General features: G+C 35.8%; 1 pseudogene; it reads right to left on the bottom strand.

Moving 5' to 3' along the window:
* Nucleotides 1-1,402: 1,402 nt before the first annotated feature.
* On the bottom strand, nucleotides 1,403-17,640 carry LOC125839104 (uncharacterized; annotated as a pseudogene).
* Between the last annotated feature and the right edge of the window lie 3,098 nt (nucleotides 17,641-20,738).

The following is a 20,738-nucleotide window of genomic DNA, read 5'->3' on the forward strand; positions in this document are numbered from 1 at the left end:
ACTTACCTTGGCTCTGTTCGACTCATGAATAACTGAACTCAATATATAAAGCAATAAGACACATGCAATATATAAAGCTTGTAAAACAGTGTAAACAACTTAGCTCGTTAATGATAAAACACTAACAAACTCAACTTTACTTATATAAAAGTAATATAACTTTAGTGGGAGATTCTTTAACTGATAATCACCATTATGAGCCCTAGTGGTGATACAACGTTTTAACTCACGTTGCCCAAGGACCATCATATACCTTGCCGTGATATAGGACCTTACTTTAACTTAGTGGATCCAATAGCTTAATCTTATGTGATCATCTAAAAAGAATGATCCGTCAAGTCCCATGTTGGCGCATGGTTCTTATGGAGATTTGAGTTAATATGAACTCGTGTCCCCAATTCGGTGCTCAATACTACTCCCAAAAATACTTTGGCTCATAAGTGCTTTAAACACATCTTTCTTTAGTTGAGATAATTACTCAAAACTTAGCCCAAAGGCTCTTTTGGAAAACATGGCTCCCCTCTTACTCAAATGTAAAAACATTTATAAACTTCTTTGGGAATACTTAGTTCCCTAATAGCTTTTGAGAAATGAACTCAACTTTAAACTCTTGGCTTAACTTGAAACTCGATACTCTTTGCTTGACTTGAAACTTGAGACTCTTTACTTAGCTTGAAACTCTATACTCTTCGCTTGACTTGAAACTTGAGCCTTAAAATGAAGTTAAAACGTTCAATAAAGACTCTTGAACAACTTTGAAAACTTGCTTTGACTTACTTCTTAACTTCTAGACTTGACTTCTAATTTCACTTGACTTTGATCCGAACTCGCCTTGAATTGGATTATGGATTCAAGGTATATGATCACACGCTTACGGGTGAGTTCTTGATGTTTAGACGTACCTTGGAGTGTTGGAAACAACTAGGAAACATAGGTACAATACCAAGGAACATGCATGAGAAAGTATAAAAAGAATGGGGAAACTTGGCGTCCTTGGCGCTCTGCATGGCGCGGAGCGCCAGCCCTCGAAGCTCAGAAGGGGCCTGCTGGCACTCTACTAGGCGCGCCGCTCCAAAGGCTGGACTTCAAAGTACCTTTTGGGGTGCGCTAGCAGGCGCGACGCGCCACCACTTTTCCCCGAAAACTCGACTTTTCTTCCTCCTTTGTCCAACTCTAAACCACCCTAACTTCAAGGGTTTCAAATCCAAACACTAAGAATCATAAAATCCCTCATCATACAAGAGATTCAACTCAAAACACAACCGGAAACATGTCCCAAATCAACAAGGAATTTCAACAACACAACCCAACAACTTCAACAACACATCCAATCTTTTCTCGAAAATAAAACGAGTTTGGCGTGTGGGGGAAAGAACCAACCCAACACTATGAACTCACATACCTAGTAGGGATCACCCCCGACGATATCCACGACGATCTTTTACAAAACCTTGCTTGATCTTCTCTTTCTCCTCTTCTTCTCTTCTTCTCTTCTTCTCTCACAAACCCTCACTCTCACTCTTTAAAATGGGACAAACTGATCTAAAAATCAGTCTAACACAACAATATAACAAAAAGAATTGGTTAGGGAAAAGACCAAAATACCCTTAAAATTTTCGGACTAATTTCCCTGCCAACTGCCCAACTTCCAAAGGGCATAACTCACTCATACGAACTCGGAATCGAGCAAACTTGGTGGCGTTGGAAATATCATTCCATGAGCTTCGCAAACATAACTGTAAATGCACCTAATTCATCCTGAGCTAGGAGTTATAACTGTTCAAAGTTGGCCAAAAACTCACTTTTTCCCATACTTAAACCAAATTTTCCAGATTTTTAATTCCTTCCAAAAATGAGTATTTCCAATTCTAAGCCTCTTCATAGTTATTTCAAATTGTCAAATGTTACAATATCTCCCCCTTGGGAACATTCGTCCTCCAATGAGGTTACTCTTACAAGGCTAAGGGTGTAACATCAACTCAAACACCCAACAAGCAACCATGCAAACACAACAACAACCACAACATACTCATTATAATTAAAAGAGCACTAAGAAGGAAATTAGTACCTTAATCTGCATTTCCCCCGGATTCAAAGAGATGTGGATATCTCTTCTTCATGTCCTCTTCGGCTTCCCAAGTAGCTTTCTCAACAAATTGGTTCCTCCAAAGGACCTTGACTGATGCTACATCTTTCGTTCTCAGCCTACGAACTCGGCGATCTAAAATCTGAACAGGAATCTCCTCATAAGATAAGTTATCCTTGATCCTAATACTTTCAGCTGGTAGGATCAATGAAGGATTGCCTATGCACTTCTTCAATATGGATATGTGGAATACCGGATGAACCGCTGCTAGTTCCTGTGGTAACTCCAACTCATAAACAACATTGTCAATCCTCTTGGTTATACGATAAGGTCCAATATACCGGGGACTAAGTTTTCCCTTCTTACCAAACCTCATAACCCCCTTCATGGGTGAAACTTTCAAATATACCCAATCATCTACTTCAAACTCTAACGCCCTTCTCCTAACATCAGTGTAGGACTTCTGGCGACTCTGTGCCGTCTTCAACCTCTCTTGAATCACTTTCACCTTCTCCATAGCTTGGTGAACTAAATCTAGTCCTATCAACCCTGCTTCACCAACTTCAAACCATCCCATAGGAGATCTATATCTTCTCCCATAGAGAGCTTCATATGGAACCATCTGGATGCTGGAGCGATAACTGTTGTTGTAGGCAAACTCAATGAGAGGTAGGTGATCATCCCAATTACCTTTGAAATCGATCACACAAGCCCTCAACAAATCCTCTAAAGTTTGAATAGTGCGCTCTGCTTGCCCATCCGTCTGAGGATGAAAGGCAGTACTTAAGTTCACCTTTGAACCCAAGCCTTTCTTAAAAGATTTCCAGAACTGTGCAGTAAACTGTGCACCTCTATCTGAAATAATGGAGACTGGGACTCCATAAAGTCTCACTATCTCTTGAATATATAGCTTGGCATAATCTTCTGCTGAAAAAGTAGTCTTTACCGGTAGAAAATGGGTTGGCTTTGTCATTCTGTCGACAATTACCCAAATAGAATCATGCTGTCTGCGAGACCTTGGCAACCCTGTGATGGAATCCATATTAATCATCTCCCACTTCCATTCCGGAAGTTCTATCCTCTGAGCCAAACCACCGGGCCTTTGGTGCTCGACTTTCACTTCTTAGCAATTTGGACACTTAGCAACAAACTCTGCAATGCCCTTCTTCATGCCATTCCACCAATAAACTTCTCTCAAGTCACGATACATCTTTGTGGAACCCGGATGAATGGAATATCTGGAGCTATGAGCTTCGTCCATAATTCTCTCTTGAAGTCCATCAACCATAGGTACACACAATCTACCTTGAAATCTCAAAACACCATCTCCCCCTTGTTCAAAAGTTAATACTCTTTGCTTTTGAACATTTGCCTTAAACTCAAGCAAAATGGGATCTTGATCTTGTTTCTCTTTCACTTCTGACACTAGTGATGACTCGGCCCCATTCGCCACCGCTATTCCTCCTTCTGCGGAATCTATAAATCTGACTCCCAGGCATGCCAGTCTGTGCACATCTTTTGCTAACTCTCTCTTTCCTTCTTCAATATGGGCGGTGCTACCCATAGACAACCTGCTTAAAGAATCAGCAACAACGTTAGCCTTACCTGGGTGGTAAAGAATACTCAGGTCATAATCCTTGAGTAATTCTAACCACTTCATCTACCTGAGATTAAGCTCTTTCTGAGTAAGCACATATTGAAGACTCTTATGATCAGTAAATACATCAACATGCACCCCATACAAGTAATGATGCCATATCTTCAAAGCGAATACTACAGCAGCTAACTCCAAGTCATGGGTTGGGTAATTCTTCTCATGAACCTTCAACTGTCTGGAGGCATAAGTTATAACCTTGCCATTCTGCATTAAGACACAACCCAAACCAATTCTAGATGCATCACAATACACCACAAAACCTTAAGTACCTTCTGGTAACGTCAAAACTGGAGCAAAAATCAACCTCTTTTTCAATTTCTGAAAGTTTTTCTCACAAGCTTCAGACCATTGAAATTTCACTGTCTTCTGAGTCAACTTTGTCAAAAGAGATGCAATAGACGAGAACCCCTCAACAAACCTTCTATAATAGCCAGCTAATCCCAAGAAACTCCTAATTTCAGTTGGAGATGTGGGTCTAGGCCAATTCTGCACTGCCTCAATTTTCCGAGTATCAACTTTAATTCCATCACCGGACACAATGTGGCCTAGGAACGCCACAGACTTAAGCCAAAACTCACACTTAGAGAACTTGGCATACAACTTTTTATCTTTCAAAGTCTGAAGAACTATTCTGAGATGACTAGCATGATCTTCTTCATTCCTTGAATAGATTAGTATGTCATCAATAAAGACAATAACAAACATATCTAAATAAGGTTTGAAGACTTTGTTCATAAGGTCCATGAAAGCTGCCGGTGCATTGGTCAAACCAAAGGACATGACCAAAAACTCGTAATGACCATAATTGGTTCTGAAATCTGTCTTTGGAATATCACATTCCCTTACTCTTAACTGATGATAGCCTGATCTGAGGTCAATCTTTGAAAAACAGGTAGCACCCTGAAGCTGATCGAAAATATCATCAATCCTCGGAAAAGGGTACTTATTCTTGATGGTAACCTTATTCAAATGGCGGTAGTCTATACACATTCTAAGGGAACCATCCTTCTTTCTCACAAACAATACTGAGCGCCCCAAGGCGAGACACTTGGTCAAATGAAACCCTTATCTAGGAGATCTTTCAACTGCTTTTTCAACTCTGTTGGTGCCATTCTATAAGGCGGAATAGAGATAGGACGAGTATCAGGAATGAGATCTATGTCGAACTCTATTTCTCTCTGAGGAGGAATTTCGGGTAGATCATCAGGAAAAACTTCTGGAAACTCTCTTACTATAGAAATTGACTGAAAAGGAGGTATCTCAACACTAGAGTCATGAACTCGGACTAAGTGATAAATACAACCCTTCGAAACTAACTTTCTCGCCTTAAGGTACGAAATGAAACGACCCTTAGGCACTGCTGAACTACTACTCCACTCTATGACTGTCTCATTCGGAAACTGAAACTTGACCACTCGGGTTCTACAATCTAATGATGCATAACAGGCATGAACCCAATCCATACCTAAAATGACATCGAAATCTACCATGTCTAACTCAACCAAATCAGTCATGGTGCTCTTGTGATTGATAGTAACAGGACAATCACGATAAACTCTTTCTGCTATAATAGACTCCCCAACAGGTGTAGAAACACAAAAGGGTTCACAAAGTCTTTTTGGAAGAACATCAAACTTATTTGCAACATAAGGAGTTACAAAAGATAAACTTGCTCTTGGGTCTAGCAAAGCATACACGTCAAAAGCAAAGACTTTGATCATACCAGTGACAACATTTGGAGAGTTCTCTTGCTCATGGCGACTGGTGCTTGCATAGAGGCGGTTTGCTCCTCCGCTAGTATTAGAAGTAGCTCCTCTAGGTGTCGTCCTGTCTGGGGGAGCAACTGATGAAGATTGGGCCCTACTGCCCAGATTTCCACTACCTTGCTTATTCTTAGGGCACTCTTTCATGAAGTGACCCTCTTGTCCACACTTAAAACACCCTGTCTGGCCATCACGACATTTACCGGGGTGGGTTCTACCACATCTAACACATGCAGGAATCGAACTACCTCCTTGTGCCATACTACCCGAAGACTGTGCTGGTCTAGCCTTGAAATCCTTCTAATTCTAGCCATTAAATTCACCAATGTATCTGGGTGGAGGTGCTCTAACAGATGATGGAGCAGGTCCCGTTTGCCTTTGGTGGAAGGATGAACGGTTCGCATTACCTTTCTGTTGCCCGGTCTCATTACCGGTCTTCTCTCTCTTATTTCTGAACTCTTCTCTGTCCCTCAGCTTCTCTTTCTCAACCTGCTGCACATAGACCATTAACCTAGATATGTCCATGTCCCCAATAAGCATTGCAGCCCTACCTTCCTTGTTTGACAACCGAGACAACCCAGCAACAAACAAACTCATTTTATTCCTCATGTCTGCAACCATCTCCGGAGCATAGGGGGATAGTTGTGTGAAATTCAGACTGTACTCATGAACACTCAAATACTCCTACTTAAGTGTGAGGAACTCACGTACCTTGGCCTCTTTCAATTCTCAAGGAAAGAAACACCCCAAGAAAGCTTCTTCAAAACAGGCCCAATTCGCAGGTGGTGCATTCTCAACTCTGTCCCCTTTCCACTGGTCGAACCAAGTTCTAGCAACATCCTTCAATTGATACGCAGCTAGTTCAACCCGCTCAATATCTGCCACATGCATCACATCAAAAATCTTCTTCAGCTCCTCAATGAAGTTCTATGGATCCTCAGTAGTGCTTGAACCCATGAAACTCGGAAGATTCATCCCCAAGAACTCACGAATCCTAGAAGTGTCAGCTCCTTCATGTTGAGCTCCCCTTTGCTGACCAATCTGATTAGTTACAGCTTGACTCAGAATTCTAATTGCCTCTCTGAACTCGGCAGTAGAAACTTCCCCTTGAAGTTGTACTCCCGGTGCATAAGGTAACTCTTGCTCATCAACATAACGTCTAGGAAGACGCCCTTTGCCAACTCTTCGTAGGTGCATGACTATCTAAAACACGCACAAGCATGAATTAAAATGATTTTCTTAGAGATGAACTCTAACGCACGAGATGAGTATGAAAGAACTGAGAAATCTTCCTAAATGTTGTAGCCTCCTAATTAAAGATGTGGCGCGCTTCACACCGATAACTAGGACTCTACAAACACGACTTCATAGACTCCCTAGGACTCTTGAACTCTGTGTTTTGATACCAAGTTTGTCACGCCCCGAGCCTACACCCTGGACGTGGCCGGCACTCGAAGACCATTGCTGGCCCCAAGCGAACCCCTGGCTTGGCTTTCTTAACTCAGCGGAAACTTAACTCAACAGCATAACTCAAAGCAATGAAAGGTTATAAAACAACCAACTGATAAAATCTTGCCAAAAAGGCATCTAGAGTCTCAAAATAGAATTTACATATATACATAGATGAGAGACTCAATACTAACTAACTAACTGAGATGGACGTTGGGACAGACCCCACAACATCCTAACAAAACAAAACTAAGAGAACAAAATAACTGAGTCCTCCGGAATGCAAAGAGGCTCACCATTGACTCTGGAGTGCTCAGCTGGATCAACGGCGTGCTGCATGCTTATCCTGGGAACCTGTGTCTGCATCGTCATAAGATGCAGGCCAACTGGCATCAGTACATTGAATGTACGAGTATGCAAGCTGGAAAACTAAGCAACAGCTTAAGCTTGAAAAGAGTGCAAGAGAACACTTACCTTGGCTCTGCTCGACTCATGAATAACTGAACTCAATATATAAAGCAATAAGACACATGCAATATATAAAGCTTATAAAACAGTGTAAACAACTTAGCTCGTTAATGATAAAACAATAACAAACTCAACTTTACTTATATAAAAGTAATATAACTTTAGTGGGAGATTTTTTAACCGGCAATCACCACTATGAGCCCTAGTGATGATACAATGTTTTACCTCACGTTGCCCAAGGACCATCCTATACCTTGCCGTGATATAGGACCTTACTTTAACTTAGTGGATCCACTAGCTTAATCTTACGTGATCATCTAAAAAGAATGATATGTCAAGTCCCATGTTGGTGCATGGTTCTTATGGAGAGTTGAGTTAATATGAACTCGTGTCCCCAATTCGGTGCTCAATACTACTCCCAAAAATACTTTGGCTCATAAGTGCTTTAAACACATCTCTCTTTAGTTGAGATAATTACTCAAAACTTAGCCCAAAGGCTCTTTTGGAAAACATGGTTCCCCTCTTACTCAAAAGTAAAAACATTTATAAACATATTTAGGAATAATTAGTTCCCTAATAGCTTTTGAGAAATGAACTCAACTTTAAACTCTTGACTTAACTTGAAACTCGATACTTTTTGCTTGACTTGAAACTTGAGACTCTTTACTTAGCTTGAAACTCTATACTCTTTGCTTGACTTGAAACTTGAGCCTTAAAATGAAGTTAAAACATTCAATAAAGACTCTTGAACAACTTTGAAAACTTGCTTTGACTTACTTCTTAACTTCTAGACTTGACTTCTAATTTCACTTGACTTTGATCCAAACTCGCCTTGAATTGGATTATGGATTCAAGGTATATGATCACACGTTTACGGATGAGTTCTTGACGTTTAGACGTACCTTGGAGTGTTGGAAACAACTAGGAAACATAGGTACAATACCAAGGAACATGCATGAGAAAGTATGAAAAAAATGGGGAAACTTGGCGTCCTTGGCGCTCTGCAAGGCGCGGAGCACCAGCCATCGAAGCTCAGAAGGGGCCTGCTGGCAAACTACTAGGCTCGCCGCCCCAAAGGCTGGACTTCAGAGTCCCTTTTAGGGCGCACTGGCAGGGGCGACGCGCCACCACTTTTCCCTGAAAACTCGACTTTTCTTCCTCCTTTGTCCAACTCTAAACCACCCTAACTTCAAGGGTTTCAACTACAAACACTAAGAATCATAAAATCCCTCAATATACAAGAGATTCAACTCAAAACACAACTGGAAACATGTCCCAAATCAACAAGGAACTTCAACAACACAACCCAACAACTTCAACAACACAACCAATCTTTTCTCGGAAATAAAACGAGTTTGGAGTGTGGGGGGAAGAACCAGCCCAACACTATGAACTCACATACCTAGTAGGGATCACCCCCGACGATATCCACGACGATCTTTGACGAAACCTTGCTTGATCTTCTCTTTCTCCTCTTCTTCTCTTCTTCACTCACAAACCCTCACTCTCACTCTTTAAAATGGGACAAACTGATCTAAAAATCAGTCTAACACAACAATATAACAAAAAGAATTGGTTAGGGAAAAGACCAAAATACCCTTAAAATTTTCGGACTAATTTCCCTGCCAACTGCCCAACTTCCAAAGGGCATAACTCACTCATACGAACTCGGAATCGAGCAAACTCGGTGGCGTTGGAAAGATCATTCCACGAGCTTCGCAAAAATAACTGGAACTACACCTAATTCATCCTGATCTAGGAGTTATAACTGTTCAAAGTTGGCCGTAAACTCACTTTTTCCCATACTTGAACCAAATTTTCCAGAGTTTTAATTCCTTCCAAAAATGAGTATTTCCAATTCTAAGCCTTTTCATAGTTATTTCAAATTGTCGGATGTTACAGGAAATTCTTTCACTTCTTTCATACTCATTTCGTGCGTTAGAGTTTGATCTCTAAAAAGTTTTTTCTAACTCGTGCTTGCGCGTGTCTTTCAGATCATGCCTCCACAAAGATTTGTCTGAGGTCGTCCGGCTAGGAGAAATGTTGAACCATAGGAACAAGGGGTACCTAATGCACTGGACCTGCAACCCCGAGGAGAGGTCACCAATGCTGAGTTTCATGAGGCTACTTGGATGTTGAGCCAAGTTGTGACCAATCAAGTTGGGCAACAGAGAGGGAATCATCAGGAAGTGGCTGATACTTCGAGGATCCACGAGTTCTTAAGGATGAATCCTCCAGACTTCACAAGTTCAAGTGTTACGGAGGATCCAGAGAAGTTTGTTGAAAAGCTTCAGATGGTTTTCGAAATCATGCATGTTGTTGATACTGAGAGGGTGGAACTAGCAGCATACCAGATGAAGGGGTGTCGCTAGGATATGGTTCGACCAATGGAAGAAGAACCGAGTTGAGGGAGCACCACCTGCGAGTTGGGCTTGTTTTGAGGAGGCCTTCTTAGGGCGTTTCTTCCATGTTGAAGCTTTTAATGATATTGCCATATGTTATTCATCAAAGAAATCAATGTATACAGTTCTATAATCAAATAATCTATTTTAACCGATCCCAAAAGTTGAAATTGGCTAATAATAGCTTTCTTAACTCTTCCATATTTGGTTTTCCCTTTGTGAATTTCTTGACTATAGTAAGCTTACTGGCAAGATTAAAGAAAGTAATCTTTGGCACTAAAGAAGACTACCAACTCTCATGAATATCAACTGTAGTAAAAGTTGTTGTACATCAATAATTAGATGTGGAGCATTTTCATAATTGCTAAGTTTACTAGAACGACTAATAATAATCTTTCACCCTGAAAAGCAGGGGAACCATCCACAAGGTTTCCTCTAACATTCTCGGTGTACAAGGCGGAATCAAGTTATATAAATCCTCATTATACACGATACAACTACAATTCTGATCCTAAATGCAGCAGACAAGATGGAGAAAGAAAATAGATCATGACAAGGCTTCATCATTTCGATCCATGCACTCAGCAGCAAGTACGGAATCAGCTTCCACTTCCTGAAATTCAATAGTCCAAAACAAGTTAAGGTTGCATCTCTCAAAAATTTCGTAAAAAAAGTGTATAGTATGTTAGGATGTAAGCTTCCACTATCAATCAATGGACCAGGTCCCTTGACACAACAAGAACACCAATAATAAGTAAATGCAATAAAGTAAACAACACAAGCAGTTTATGTGGAAACCCTCTTGCTCAAGAGCGGTGAAAACCACGACCCGTACTCACAGGATTTCAACCCAAACTCCATTTATCTCAAAAGGAGCAACGATTCAGTCTCTAAATCTTTTCCACCTCTAAGCAACAACTTTGTTGCCCACTGAATCAACTAACTCTAATTGATTCAGACTTCTTTTCAAACTAAGCAACGACTCTATCGCCCACTAACCCAACTAACTCTAGTTGACTTAGATTTCATCCACTAGCCATAGCTAACTCTACCAATGACTCAAGATTAACACTGAAATGAAACACTGATCTAATTATGTTATAGCTTATGAATAGATCTACAAAGATAAGCACTGAAGTATAAACCCTAAGACAACTAAAGATGCTAACATCTCTATCAGGTCCTATTGTTCTTGAGGAAAATACTTTTGGAAAGGATGGTTTTTGTTGTGTTCTTGAACTTTTCAGGAATGCAAAAACTGAGGTTCTGTCTATTGAGAAGAACCTTATATATGATAGAAACAACCTTAGAAGCCACGCTATTGGCCAACGGCCCTGTCACGTTGTACGAGAGACGTGCACCTTCTCCTGCAGATCCCTACAGGTGACAGAGGTTGCAGTGTACTTTTTCTAACTGTCCCTTTCTCGCATAGGAACATCATTCCTCTATGGGATCAGGTCCCCTTATTAGATCCCATTGTTTGTCAAATCATCAAAACTAAAAATAACATAGTACTGCAAAAATAGTCACCTAGTATAAGCAATATCAACAACATAGATGTGAGTGATTCATCAAATCCAAAACCATATTTCATATAGAAAGAGGAATCCCATGGCAAATTAAGTAGTTTCTTTGACTTGCTAATGGTGGGGTTCCATATATATATCTCCCCTTTGTAATCGTACAGACAAATACCCATTGGCAGTACCCACAATGGAAGATGATAAAGCCGGAGAATCCATGTGAACAGTGGCTTGTTGTTTGTCAAACAGGGAAGGGAGGAGAGAACTAAAGTTGAAATTCCCGTTGATGCCTGGAAACAGAACTCTATGATTTGTTTAATTTGAGATGTGTATTCACGAAATCAGGGCTAGATATGAGTTGATGCCATGATATCGAAACGGACATATATATCAAGAAAGATTTAGGGGGGAGCCTTAAGAGTATGTCTGTTATGATTTCATTTGGAATTTCGGAATCTGTTGTTGTACAAGTTGGAGTGAAGATGAAATCATACCATGAGAAGAATTTGAGAAGAATGATGTGAATTGCCTGATGAATCCAATCCCAAAAAGAAACAAACGGAAACATCGCCGCCAGATGATTTTCAGTCAAGTGAAGAAGAGCAAAGCAGAAAGTGAATTGCCCAAAGGGTTTTTCTGTGAAGTGAGGCAGCAGCAGCAGAGGCAGAGCAGGCAGTGAAGTAGCACAATTTCCTAATATTGAGTGATATTTAGACCTACGCCTACGCAAAAATTTATACCCCTCCATTCATATTAGTCGTTCATTTTTTCATTTACGCACCTCTTAAAAAATCATATATATATATATATATATATATATATATATATATATATATAAAAAGAAAACCCTAGACCCGCCTACGTGGAGCCACCACAAATCAGGAATTCCTTTTAATTTATTTTATTTCCAAAACTAGCATTTCCCTTTCATGAAAAGTTGTGATTTTTATGAAGAGTTGCGACTTTTATGAAGAGTTGCGACTTTTATGGAAAGTTGCGACGTTTATGAAAAGTTGTGATTTTTATGAAAGGTTGTGACCTTTTCGATAAGACACAATAATCATTTGTTCACACCACCTTTTGTTGTCTATAAATAGAGGAATTTCCTCTCATTTTAAAACAATGAAAATTTTGAACTTTTTCTTCTTCTTCTTCTGGACAATTAAATAAATGTGTACTTTGCTCATGTTGAATGACTCACTGACACAATTTTTTGGTATCAATACACTAGTGAATAGAATCGTTCTTTCCCGAGAGGATCTATTCCTTTAAATCTCGCGTACTAGGGGGAAATAACTTTCTTAAGGGGACACTGTACATTCAGTGGGCTCGATTTTTTCCATTTTGTTTCATTCTATTGTTACAGATCCTGGTATGTTTTTACAGTCATTAATTTATACTTATATTATTAATTGTTATTTTTTAGTACATGCTTTAAATTTTGTTGTTTATGTTTTTGCAATATTATTGTTATAGTATTTGTTAGTACATATTAAATAACAAACGTTAATTGAGTATTCAAGCAAGTTTTGTCTATTGGAATTGTTGAAGGTACAATAAAAAAACCCCTTACAAATCTATAATTTGATCATCAACAACGTCATTTCTTCACATACAAGGATGAGATTTTGTGTTCTTTAGAAATTCCTCTTAGAGTTAATAACTTTGCATGCCCATATTTTTTGTTTTTATGTTGTTGTTATCTATTTTTACTAAATTTTATCACTGGATATTATGAGTACTTTAAGGATTGAAAGTTGATTGAAGTGTTAGTCAATTTTCTAGTGTATATTATTTTAAAACATGAGAACTTTTCTGGTTAGAATGATTTCTTATCATCATTGGATATCTCATAGTTTACTCCCTTTAATGTATGTTTTTCTCGTTGTTTTGTTGTCTCCTTAAAAGTGTATTGATTATTTTTCGTTTGGTATGTATATGATCTCACTTGGACAAAGCTTTTGTCCTTTTAATGTTTTTCGTTTTTTCCTTCTCATTCAGCTCTACTAAATATTTTTTGTGTGAGTTATGACTATTTTCAGCAAGCTTAATTTTGAAGAATATGAAACAAAATTTGCTCTAAATAAAAGTAATATCTTAAGCTACAAAAGATTTGTCTATTAACATAGATTTGTTGTCCTTTATGTCCCAAGTCATTGAGTCTAGAATCCAACATTTTGATCTACTTGTACTTTCATAATGCAACAACTATACATACATATTTCTAAAAAAGTCTTAAAGTTGCATTGATGAAGCATCTAGAAGGGTCTAAAAGGATCAACATTATTATTTTGTTGTTGTTTCAAATTTATTTTTCTCCTTCTATAAATTTTGTTAGAGTAACAAAGTAACAATAACGAAATGTGGTGAACGTTTGACCTCAGACAAGTAGATTGTCTCTAAAAAAAATATTTATGTTGTTATGGTGTACATTTTTAACGGTCTTAACTTATTTATAACTAATATTGATTATCAAAAACTTTTATATAATTTGTTTTTAACAAGGAGTTATTCTAACCATAAAATTATTAATTCTATATTTTTCATGTACAAAAAAATAGAAAATAATATGTTTAATCGCTACATAAAAACATCACTTAGTTTTAACAAGACAATTATATCATCAAACATATATTATGATAAATTATGCAAAAGATAAAAATGATTAGATATCAAGATATTTTAAATCATTTATTATATTTTTAAAATTCTTGAGATATGTGATAATGTCAAATCATTTAATTTCTGTTGAAATGTTCTTAAAACCTACTAAATTTACTTTTTTTTTTCTTAAAACAGTCAATTATTGGAAAAACTGTCCAAAAGCTTAGCAAAATTCGCACGGCTAAATTACCTAGTCATACATAAAAAGAATAATTTCTCTAATTATCCCTTACGAAACTTCTTTAAACATTTTTTTTTGCGCGAATAAATTACTAAGGGAAAAGGTCTGATATACCCCTCAACTCTATCATTTAGAGCTGATATTGGCTCATATATATCCCTACTATTATACAAATGACTCACATATATACCATTTTCCTCTAACAGAAGGGAAAAATTAATTTTAATTTAATTTTTTAATTTTTTATTTTTTTGAAAAAAATATAATCCATATGTGGTATATTTGATTCTCCTCACACATATTTTTTTTTACTTTTTTGTTTCAACAACTAATTTAAATTTATTATTTTGATGGTCAAATTTATTTATGTTTCATTAATTTATTTTAAAATTAATATAGATGACCCATTTTTTGTTTTATTTTTATAAATACAAAAACTAAATTACAATATAGCCGCAAAAAAAATAGTTTTAAATTTTTTCTTTACACTAAAGAATGAAAGAAAAAAAAGAATAAGAAACTCGAATAATGATGATCAAAGAAGTCAAAAAATAATTTTTGTATGAAAAAGATTAAAATATACCTTGAACTTGGCTAAAAGAATCATATATATACCTTACATGATTTTAAAAAAAATTAAAGTAAAAAATATAAATTTGAAACTAATTTTTTCACTTCCGTTAGATAAAGGGTATATGTGAGCTCTTTTAATAACGGTAAAGGTATATGTGAGTCATTTATATAACGATAAGGGTATATGTGAGTCATTTGTATAATGGTAAGAGTATATATGAGCCAATATCATAACTATAGAGTCGAGTAAGAAAGCAGCGAGATATGGACTTCTTGACTTATTTGGCTGATGATTTAGATATACATGAGGCATGTTGGACCTTTTTTAACGAAAAAAAAAAGCAATCTTCGGCATTAAAGCAGACAGCTGGCTTACCGAGATGAGTCCCAAGTTGAATATCATTAGTAGTAGAAGCTGTTGTAGCTGCCAGAGTTGCTTGGACAGTAGCAGCAAATGTGGGCTTCAATTTGCCATTCTGATTATAGTCCTCTCTGAGATATTATTGTTATCGGTATCTTTTTTTTCTTTTGGCAAAATAATTAGGCTCTTATTAGGACAACATTGCTAACTAATGGAAAAAAATAAACACCAACTAAAAGGGTGTACAATTAATCATTCCCTGATTCGATCCAAATGCAGGATGTTGGTTGAACCAAGTTGAAAATATTTGGACTTGAATAAGCTTTGATGCCCAAGTAATCGAAAGAGTAATATTTGCGACTGACCAAACAATAGAAAACACCCTTGTTGTTGTGAAACATTGAAAAATATATGTTGTTTTCTAGCCCAGTGCAACACATGTTTTCAAGCTTGATCTTGCCAATCTCACAAACATTGTTTTATTATTGTCTAAGCTTGTTATTCTTTCCCTCCCCAACATTTCTACATTCATTTTGTACCTCCAAACCTCTACTTCCCCTTATGTTAATAGTGGTATCAGTAGGAGGGGCTTCAGATTTTTGCTGTCTGTTCTGTTTCGCAGGGCGGATGTCCTTAAAATTTTAGAATTGAACAAACAATTCTTTACGATAGGGGAGAAGCACAAAAAGGGAATTGGGGATACAACATACATAAAAAAAAGATTCTTCTTTTACACCAATGTTATAAAAGAACGAAACACTTCCAGATCAGAAAAGGAAAATGAAAACAGAACTCTTCATACTTTAACGAAATTAAAAAATACATAAACACAGCAGTTGGGTTCATTCCGATATCCATATAGTAACCCTGCTAAAACCTGCTCATACAAATTACAACATACATAAACACAGGAGTTGGGTTCATTCCGATATCCATATATTGCGGACCTGTTTCATTCTGTTACTCAACAATACTGAGTTATCTTCACATTCTAGAGACATTCAAATATCTAATTATACAACAAAAGACTTGTACCAAACCAAGTTTTTAACACGATTGTAAATCTGGTAACAAGATAGTATTACAATTCTGGTACTGAATACAATAGAGAAGGCAAAACAGATCATTGTTCAACTTGGCAAGCAAAAACGATCAGTAATGTATCATGATAAACATCAAAAACAGAAATGTGTATAGGACTCATACTATTCACAAGGTTGATCAAAATAAGTAAATTATCAAAAAACATAGAAGGTACATTGGACACACAAGCAATGCACATTCCCAGAAACTAGTCTCTAAAAAGATGGCGGAGATTTGTGGAAAGTCTAGTAAAAGATAGCGATTGATTTCTACAGATTTTGAAGCCTATGCAGTTGTAAAAACATTGGAAAAGACGATGTGAATGAGATTTTATTTGAGCACCTGGGCTCTATTTGGCTTGTTTTTTTTTTATTATTTTGGCTGATGATTTGGATATACATGACAATGAGGCTGGCTGTACCTCTATGTCCGACAAAAAATGGTCTTATTCAAGCTTTTAATGATATTACCATATGTTATTCATCAGAGAAGTGAATGTACACTGTTCTATAATCAATTAAGCTATTTTAACCAATCTTTGCAGTTGAAATTGGCTAATAAGTAGCTTTTTTAACTCTTCCATAGTTGGTTTACCCTTTATGAATTTCCCGACTATGGCAAGCTTACTGGCAAGATTAAAGAAAGTAATCTTCGGCACTAAAGAAGACAGCCAACTCCCAGGTTGGAATATTAAAAGTAGTAGAAGCTGTCGTAGCTACCGGAGTTATTTGGACAGTAGCAGCAAATGTGGGCTTTGATGGAACAATGGTGTTTGATATGCCACCAGGGACATTGTTTTTTTTTTTTGCTGCACATTCTGATTGTAGTCCTTTTTGTGGATATTGTTGTTAATGGTATCAGAAGGAGAGGGTTCAGATTTTTGGTTTTAGGGGTCCGGTGAAACATAGGTGTTACCGGTGGTTTGAAGAGAACTAGTCGTTGGGTTTGGATGTGAGAGAGGGTGTCCGCGATTATTGGAAAAGCAAGGGAAGAAGCCAAAAACAAACCGCACATTGGTAGTTATGACATTTGGAGTACTTCCACAGTAAGTCACGCCAACTCTAGTCAGAACAGATTACTTGATAAAAAAGAAGTATATCATTCCGATATCCATATAGTAACCCTGCTAAAACCTGCTCATACAAATTACAACATACATAAACACTTCAATTGCTTCAATCCATGCAGTCAGCCAAGTACAGATCGATGAGTGTTCAACATTAGCTTCCACTTCCTGAAATTCAATAGCAGAAAACAAGTTATGGTTGCATCTGACAAAATTTGAACACATGACTAGTAATAAAGGGCAGCATAAATGCGAGCGAATCATTTCTCCATGTAAACGGATGTTCGGTCAACTGTTTAGCAATGAAAATGAACAGACACATTCTGAAGTCCTTAACTGACATCTAACTCACCACAATTTCCATACATACACATAAGTGAAAAGTATTACATGAATAATACATTCAGCTGAAGTCCTTAACTGACATTGTCAAGATTATGCATAGTTGGTTTTAAGGCTTGGCTACTGTCAGTACCAAATTAGGCCAACACTTTAAGCCATTACAATTATTCAATATGGTAATTGGTATAGAAATTGTCTAACCAATGGTAGTATCATTAGTGAACAATAGATAGAATGTGACCATAACTCTCTTCTTTCAGGGACAATATCAAAACCCCTTCTCATCCCACCATCTTCTATAAGTCTATTGACGGTCTCTATTCCAAAAAGACAAAGGAGCAAAGATACAGGGTCCCTTTCGAACTTCCAGTGTGTCAAAATTTAGAGAAATAATGCTTACAAAACTACAAGCTATACAAGCAAATATTTGTATAAAATTTCTAAAAGAAAAGTGTATTGTGTATATAGCAGCAATTCACAAATTGTTGCTAAAGTGCAGAAAATATTTGTATAAAATTTCTAAAAAGAAAATGTGTATTATGTATGTCGCCACAACTCACAAATTGTTGCTAAAGGTATATAATAAATATTTGAGCTTTATTGCAATAAAAATTATTGTTGCTAAAAGCATTCCTAACTAACTTTTTGTCAATTTTTAACAACAACTGATATTGTTGGTAAAAAAGTTAATTTGTGGCAACACTAAATTTTGTTGCGAAAATTTTTATAAGCCACAACTATATAAATGTAAGGCAACAATTATTTTGGTTGCAATAAGTTAGTTTTTGGCATCAATATATTTTGTTGTTGCAAAAACTTTTCGCATCAGCGTTTATTGCAACAACATGCAACAACTTTTATATTGTTGCCAAAAGTACTTTTTGCAACAACATCCTATATATAGCAACAAAATTAATTGTTGGGAAATGCCTTTTTTCTTGTAGTGGTATCATATTATATAGTATACGATGTTGTAAAATAGAATTAATATATGACTACATTAAAGTTTTTTAGTAAATAATTATAAATTGAAAGAATAGTGGTCAAGTGCTTTTGAATGATTAATACAGATTGCCATAAAGTTAATTATTTTTTAAGACCAAAATGACCAGATTTCATTGAAACATTTCAAAATACATTCAAAATTTAAATATTGTGAGAAAGTGACATTTCTTTAGTACAATTTTTTTACTTTACTCAATTTTGTAAACAAACTTAACCAGCAAAAAAGAAAAATCATATCAATATAAAAAAAAGTCACCAATAGCCTTTCCTCTTGAGGTTATGACTATAAATGATAGACACCATTTAAGTACAATTTTTCTCTTAAATATTAATACTTCAAATTTGATATGTGCATGAGAATAATAACTATTATCATAAATAGTGCAATATTTTATCTTTATACGTAATATATCTTTTACAAAATATTATTACTCAATTAATATTTGAGTAAGGCTATCTTAGAGATGTAATTTTACCAAAAGTGTACTTCTATAGAAAATTTCAACACTGTTATAAGTAGATTTATGGGGGGGGGGGAGGGGGGGGATTATAACATCAAAAATTAGTTCTAAAATTTTTTAGGCTGCTAGAGTGAAATGTTATTATATCAAATGATGGTTAAATAGAGAATTGAGTGTATGTCAAATATTTATCTTGACCAATTTTTCAGTAGCATAATTTAATATTAATATATGAACTACATCACCTATGTTGAAAAAAAAAAAATTCTTTAAGTTTCTACCATATCTTTGTGGAATTGTAGTCTTATCTTTTTTTATGCAACATACATTTCATGTAGTTGTTGTCTGATGAGAGTATCTAGTATCTTATAGAAGTTGTATTATGATATAAAATATTAAACTTTTTCAATAAAAAAAATTAATTGATGAATACAATTTAATTTATTTATTTATAGAAACTTTAATTTGATTTAAGATCATTTTGTGATCAAGCACTATTTTCTTATCTATTTTTATATAGCTTACAAGGAGTGTATCTTGAGACATAACATTTACTTAGATCAAAATGAACACAAATAACAGAAAATTCATACATAAAAAAATTCAACAAAATATAAATATTTAAAAAAATATATATGGAACAATTCATAGCCAATATAGAAGGACGACAAAAATATATGTTCATGCTATATTCACTCTAGTGTTCAATTTGATTGAAATCTCTTGCCACCAACACTTTACTTTCTCCAAAAAGTATATTGAAAAATTCATAGTCAATGAAGAAGGAAGACAAAAATATATGTTCATGCTATATTAACCTTAGTGTTCCAAAATTAGGAAGAAATTCATTTGTTTGAGGTTAAAAGAATAAAAAAAGGAAAAACAAAGAAGAAATATTTTACCCCAGTCATGTGCCTTTTTTCGTATTTGTTTATTATTATTGTCTCTCCCACAACTGATCTATTTATTTTAATAGAAAAAATAATCTACAATGTGTGTATTTGTCATTGTTCACTCATTATGTGAACACTAATTATTAACTTCTATCTCAAATGAAAATACAAAAGAAATTAATTAAATAAAAAAAAGAAAAAGAAATGAAAATTTCCGCACACTATATCTAGAAGTTTTCTGTCTGAAACAAAGTTCATAGATAATTGCACATTTCTTTGTTCTCTTCTTTTCTTCTTTAATAGAAACACAATAACTAAATTTCAATACTAAGAACTTTGGTGAAACATATCAATGGATTGTGAATGAATCATGTATGAAAACTGTAAATGATCTCAAATTATCACAGAAAAGAGATCACAAAAAATTAATAAGGAGTGAATGGTTGTGATTTATGACCGAAGAAACATTAAGGTAGAAATTGTTGACACTATTTGTAGGAAATTAGTATTTTTTTAATAAATAAAATATGTAGGTTAATTAAAAGGCTATTAAGTTTCTAAAATGATATAAATAATATTGAAGTATGTGTGTGATGAAAATCGTAAGAGGATAATATAATTGTAAATCGATGAATGATTTGTTATAATTTGTTCACCAACTCTTTCTTATGTGGTACCTCCAACTTCATTGAATTTTGAACTTAATTAACTGTTGCAAATAACACTTGGATATTTTAAGAAGTAGAAAATCATAAAAAATC

The sequence above is a fragment of the Solanum verrucosum genome, unplaced genomic scaffold (genome assembly GCF_900185275.1).
Source record: "Solanum verrucosum unplaced genomic scaffold, falcon-dt-bn FXZP01000163.1, whole genome shotgun sequence".
Lineage (NCBI taxonomy): Eukaryota > Viridiplantae > Streptophyta > Magnoliopsida > Solanales > Solanaceae > Solanum > Solanum verrucosum.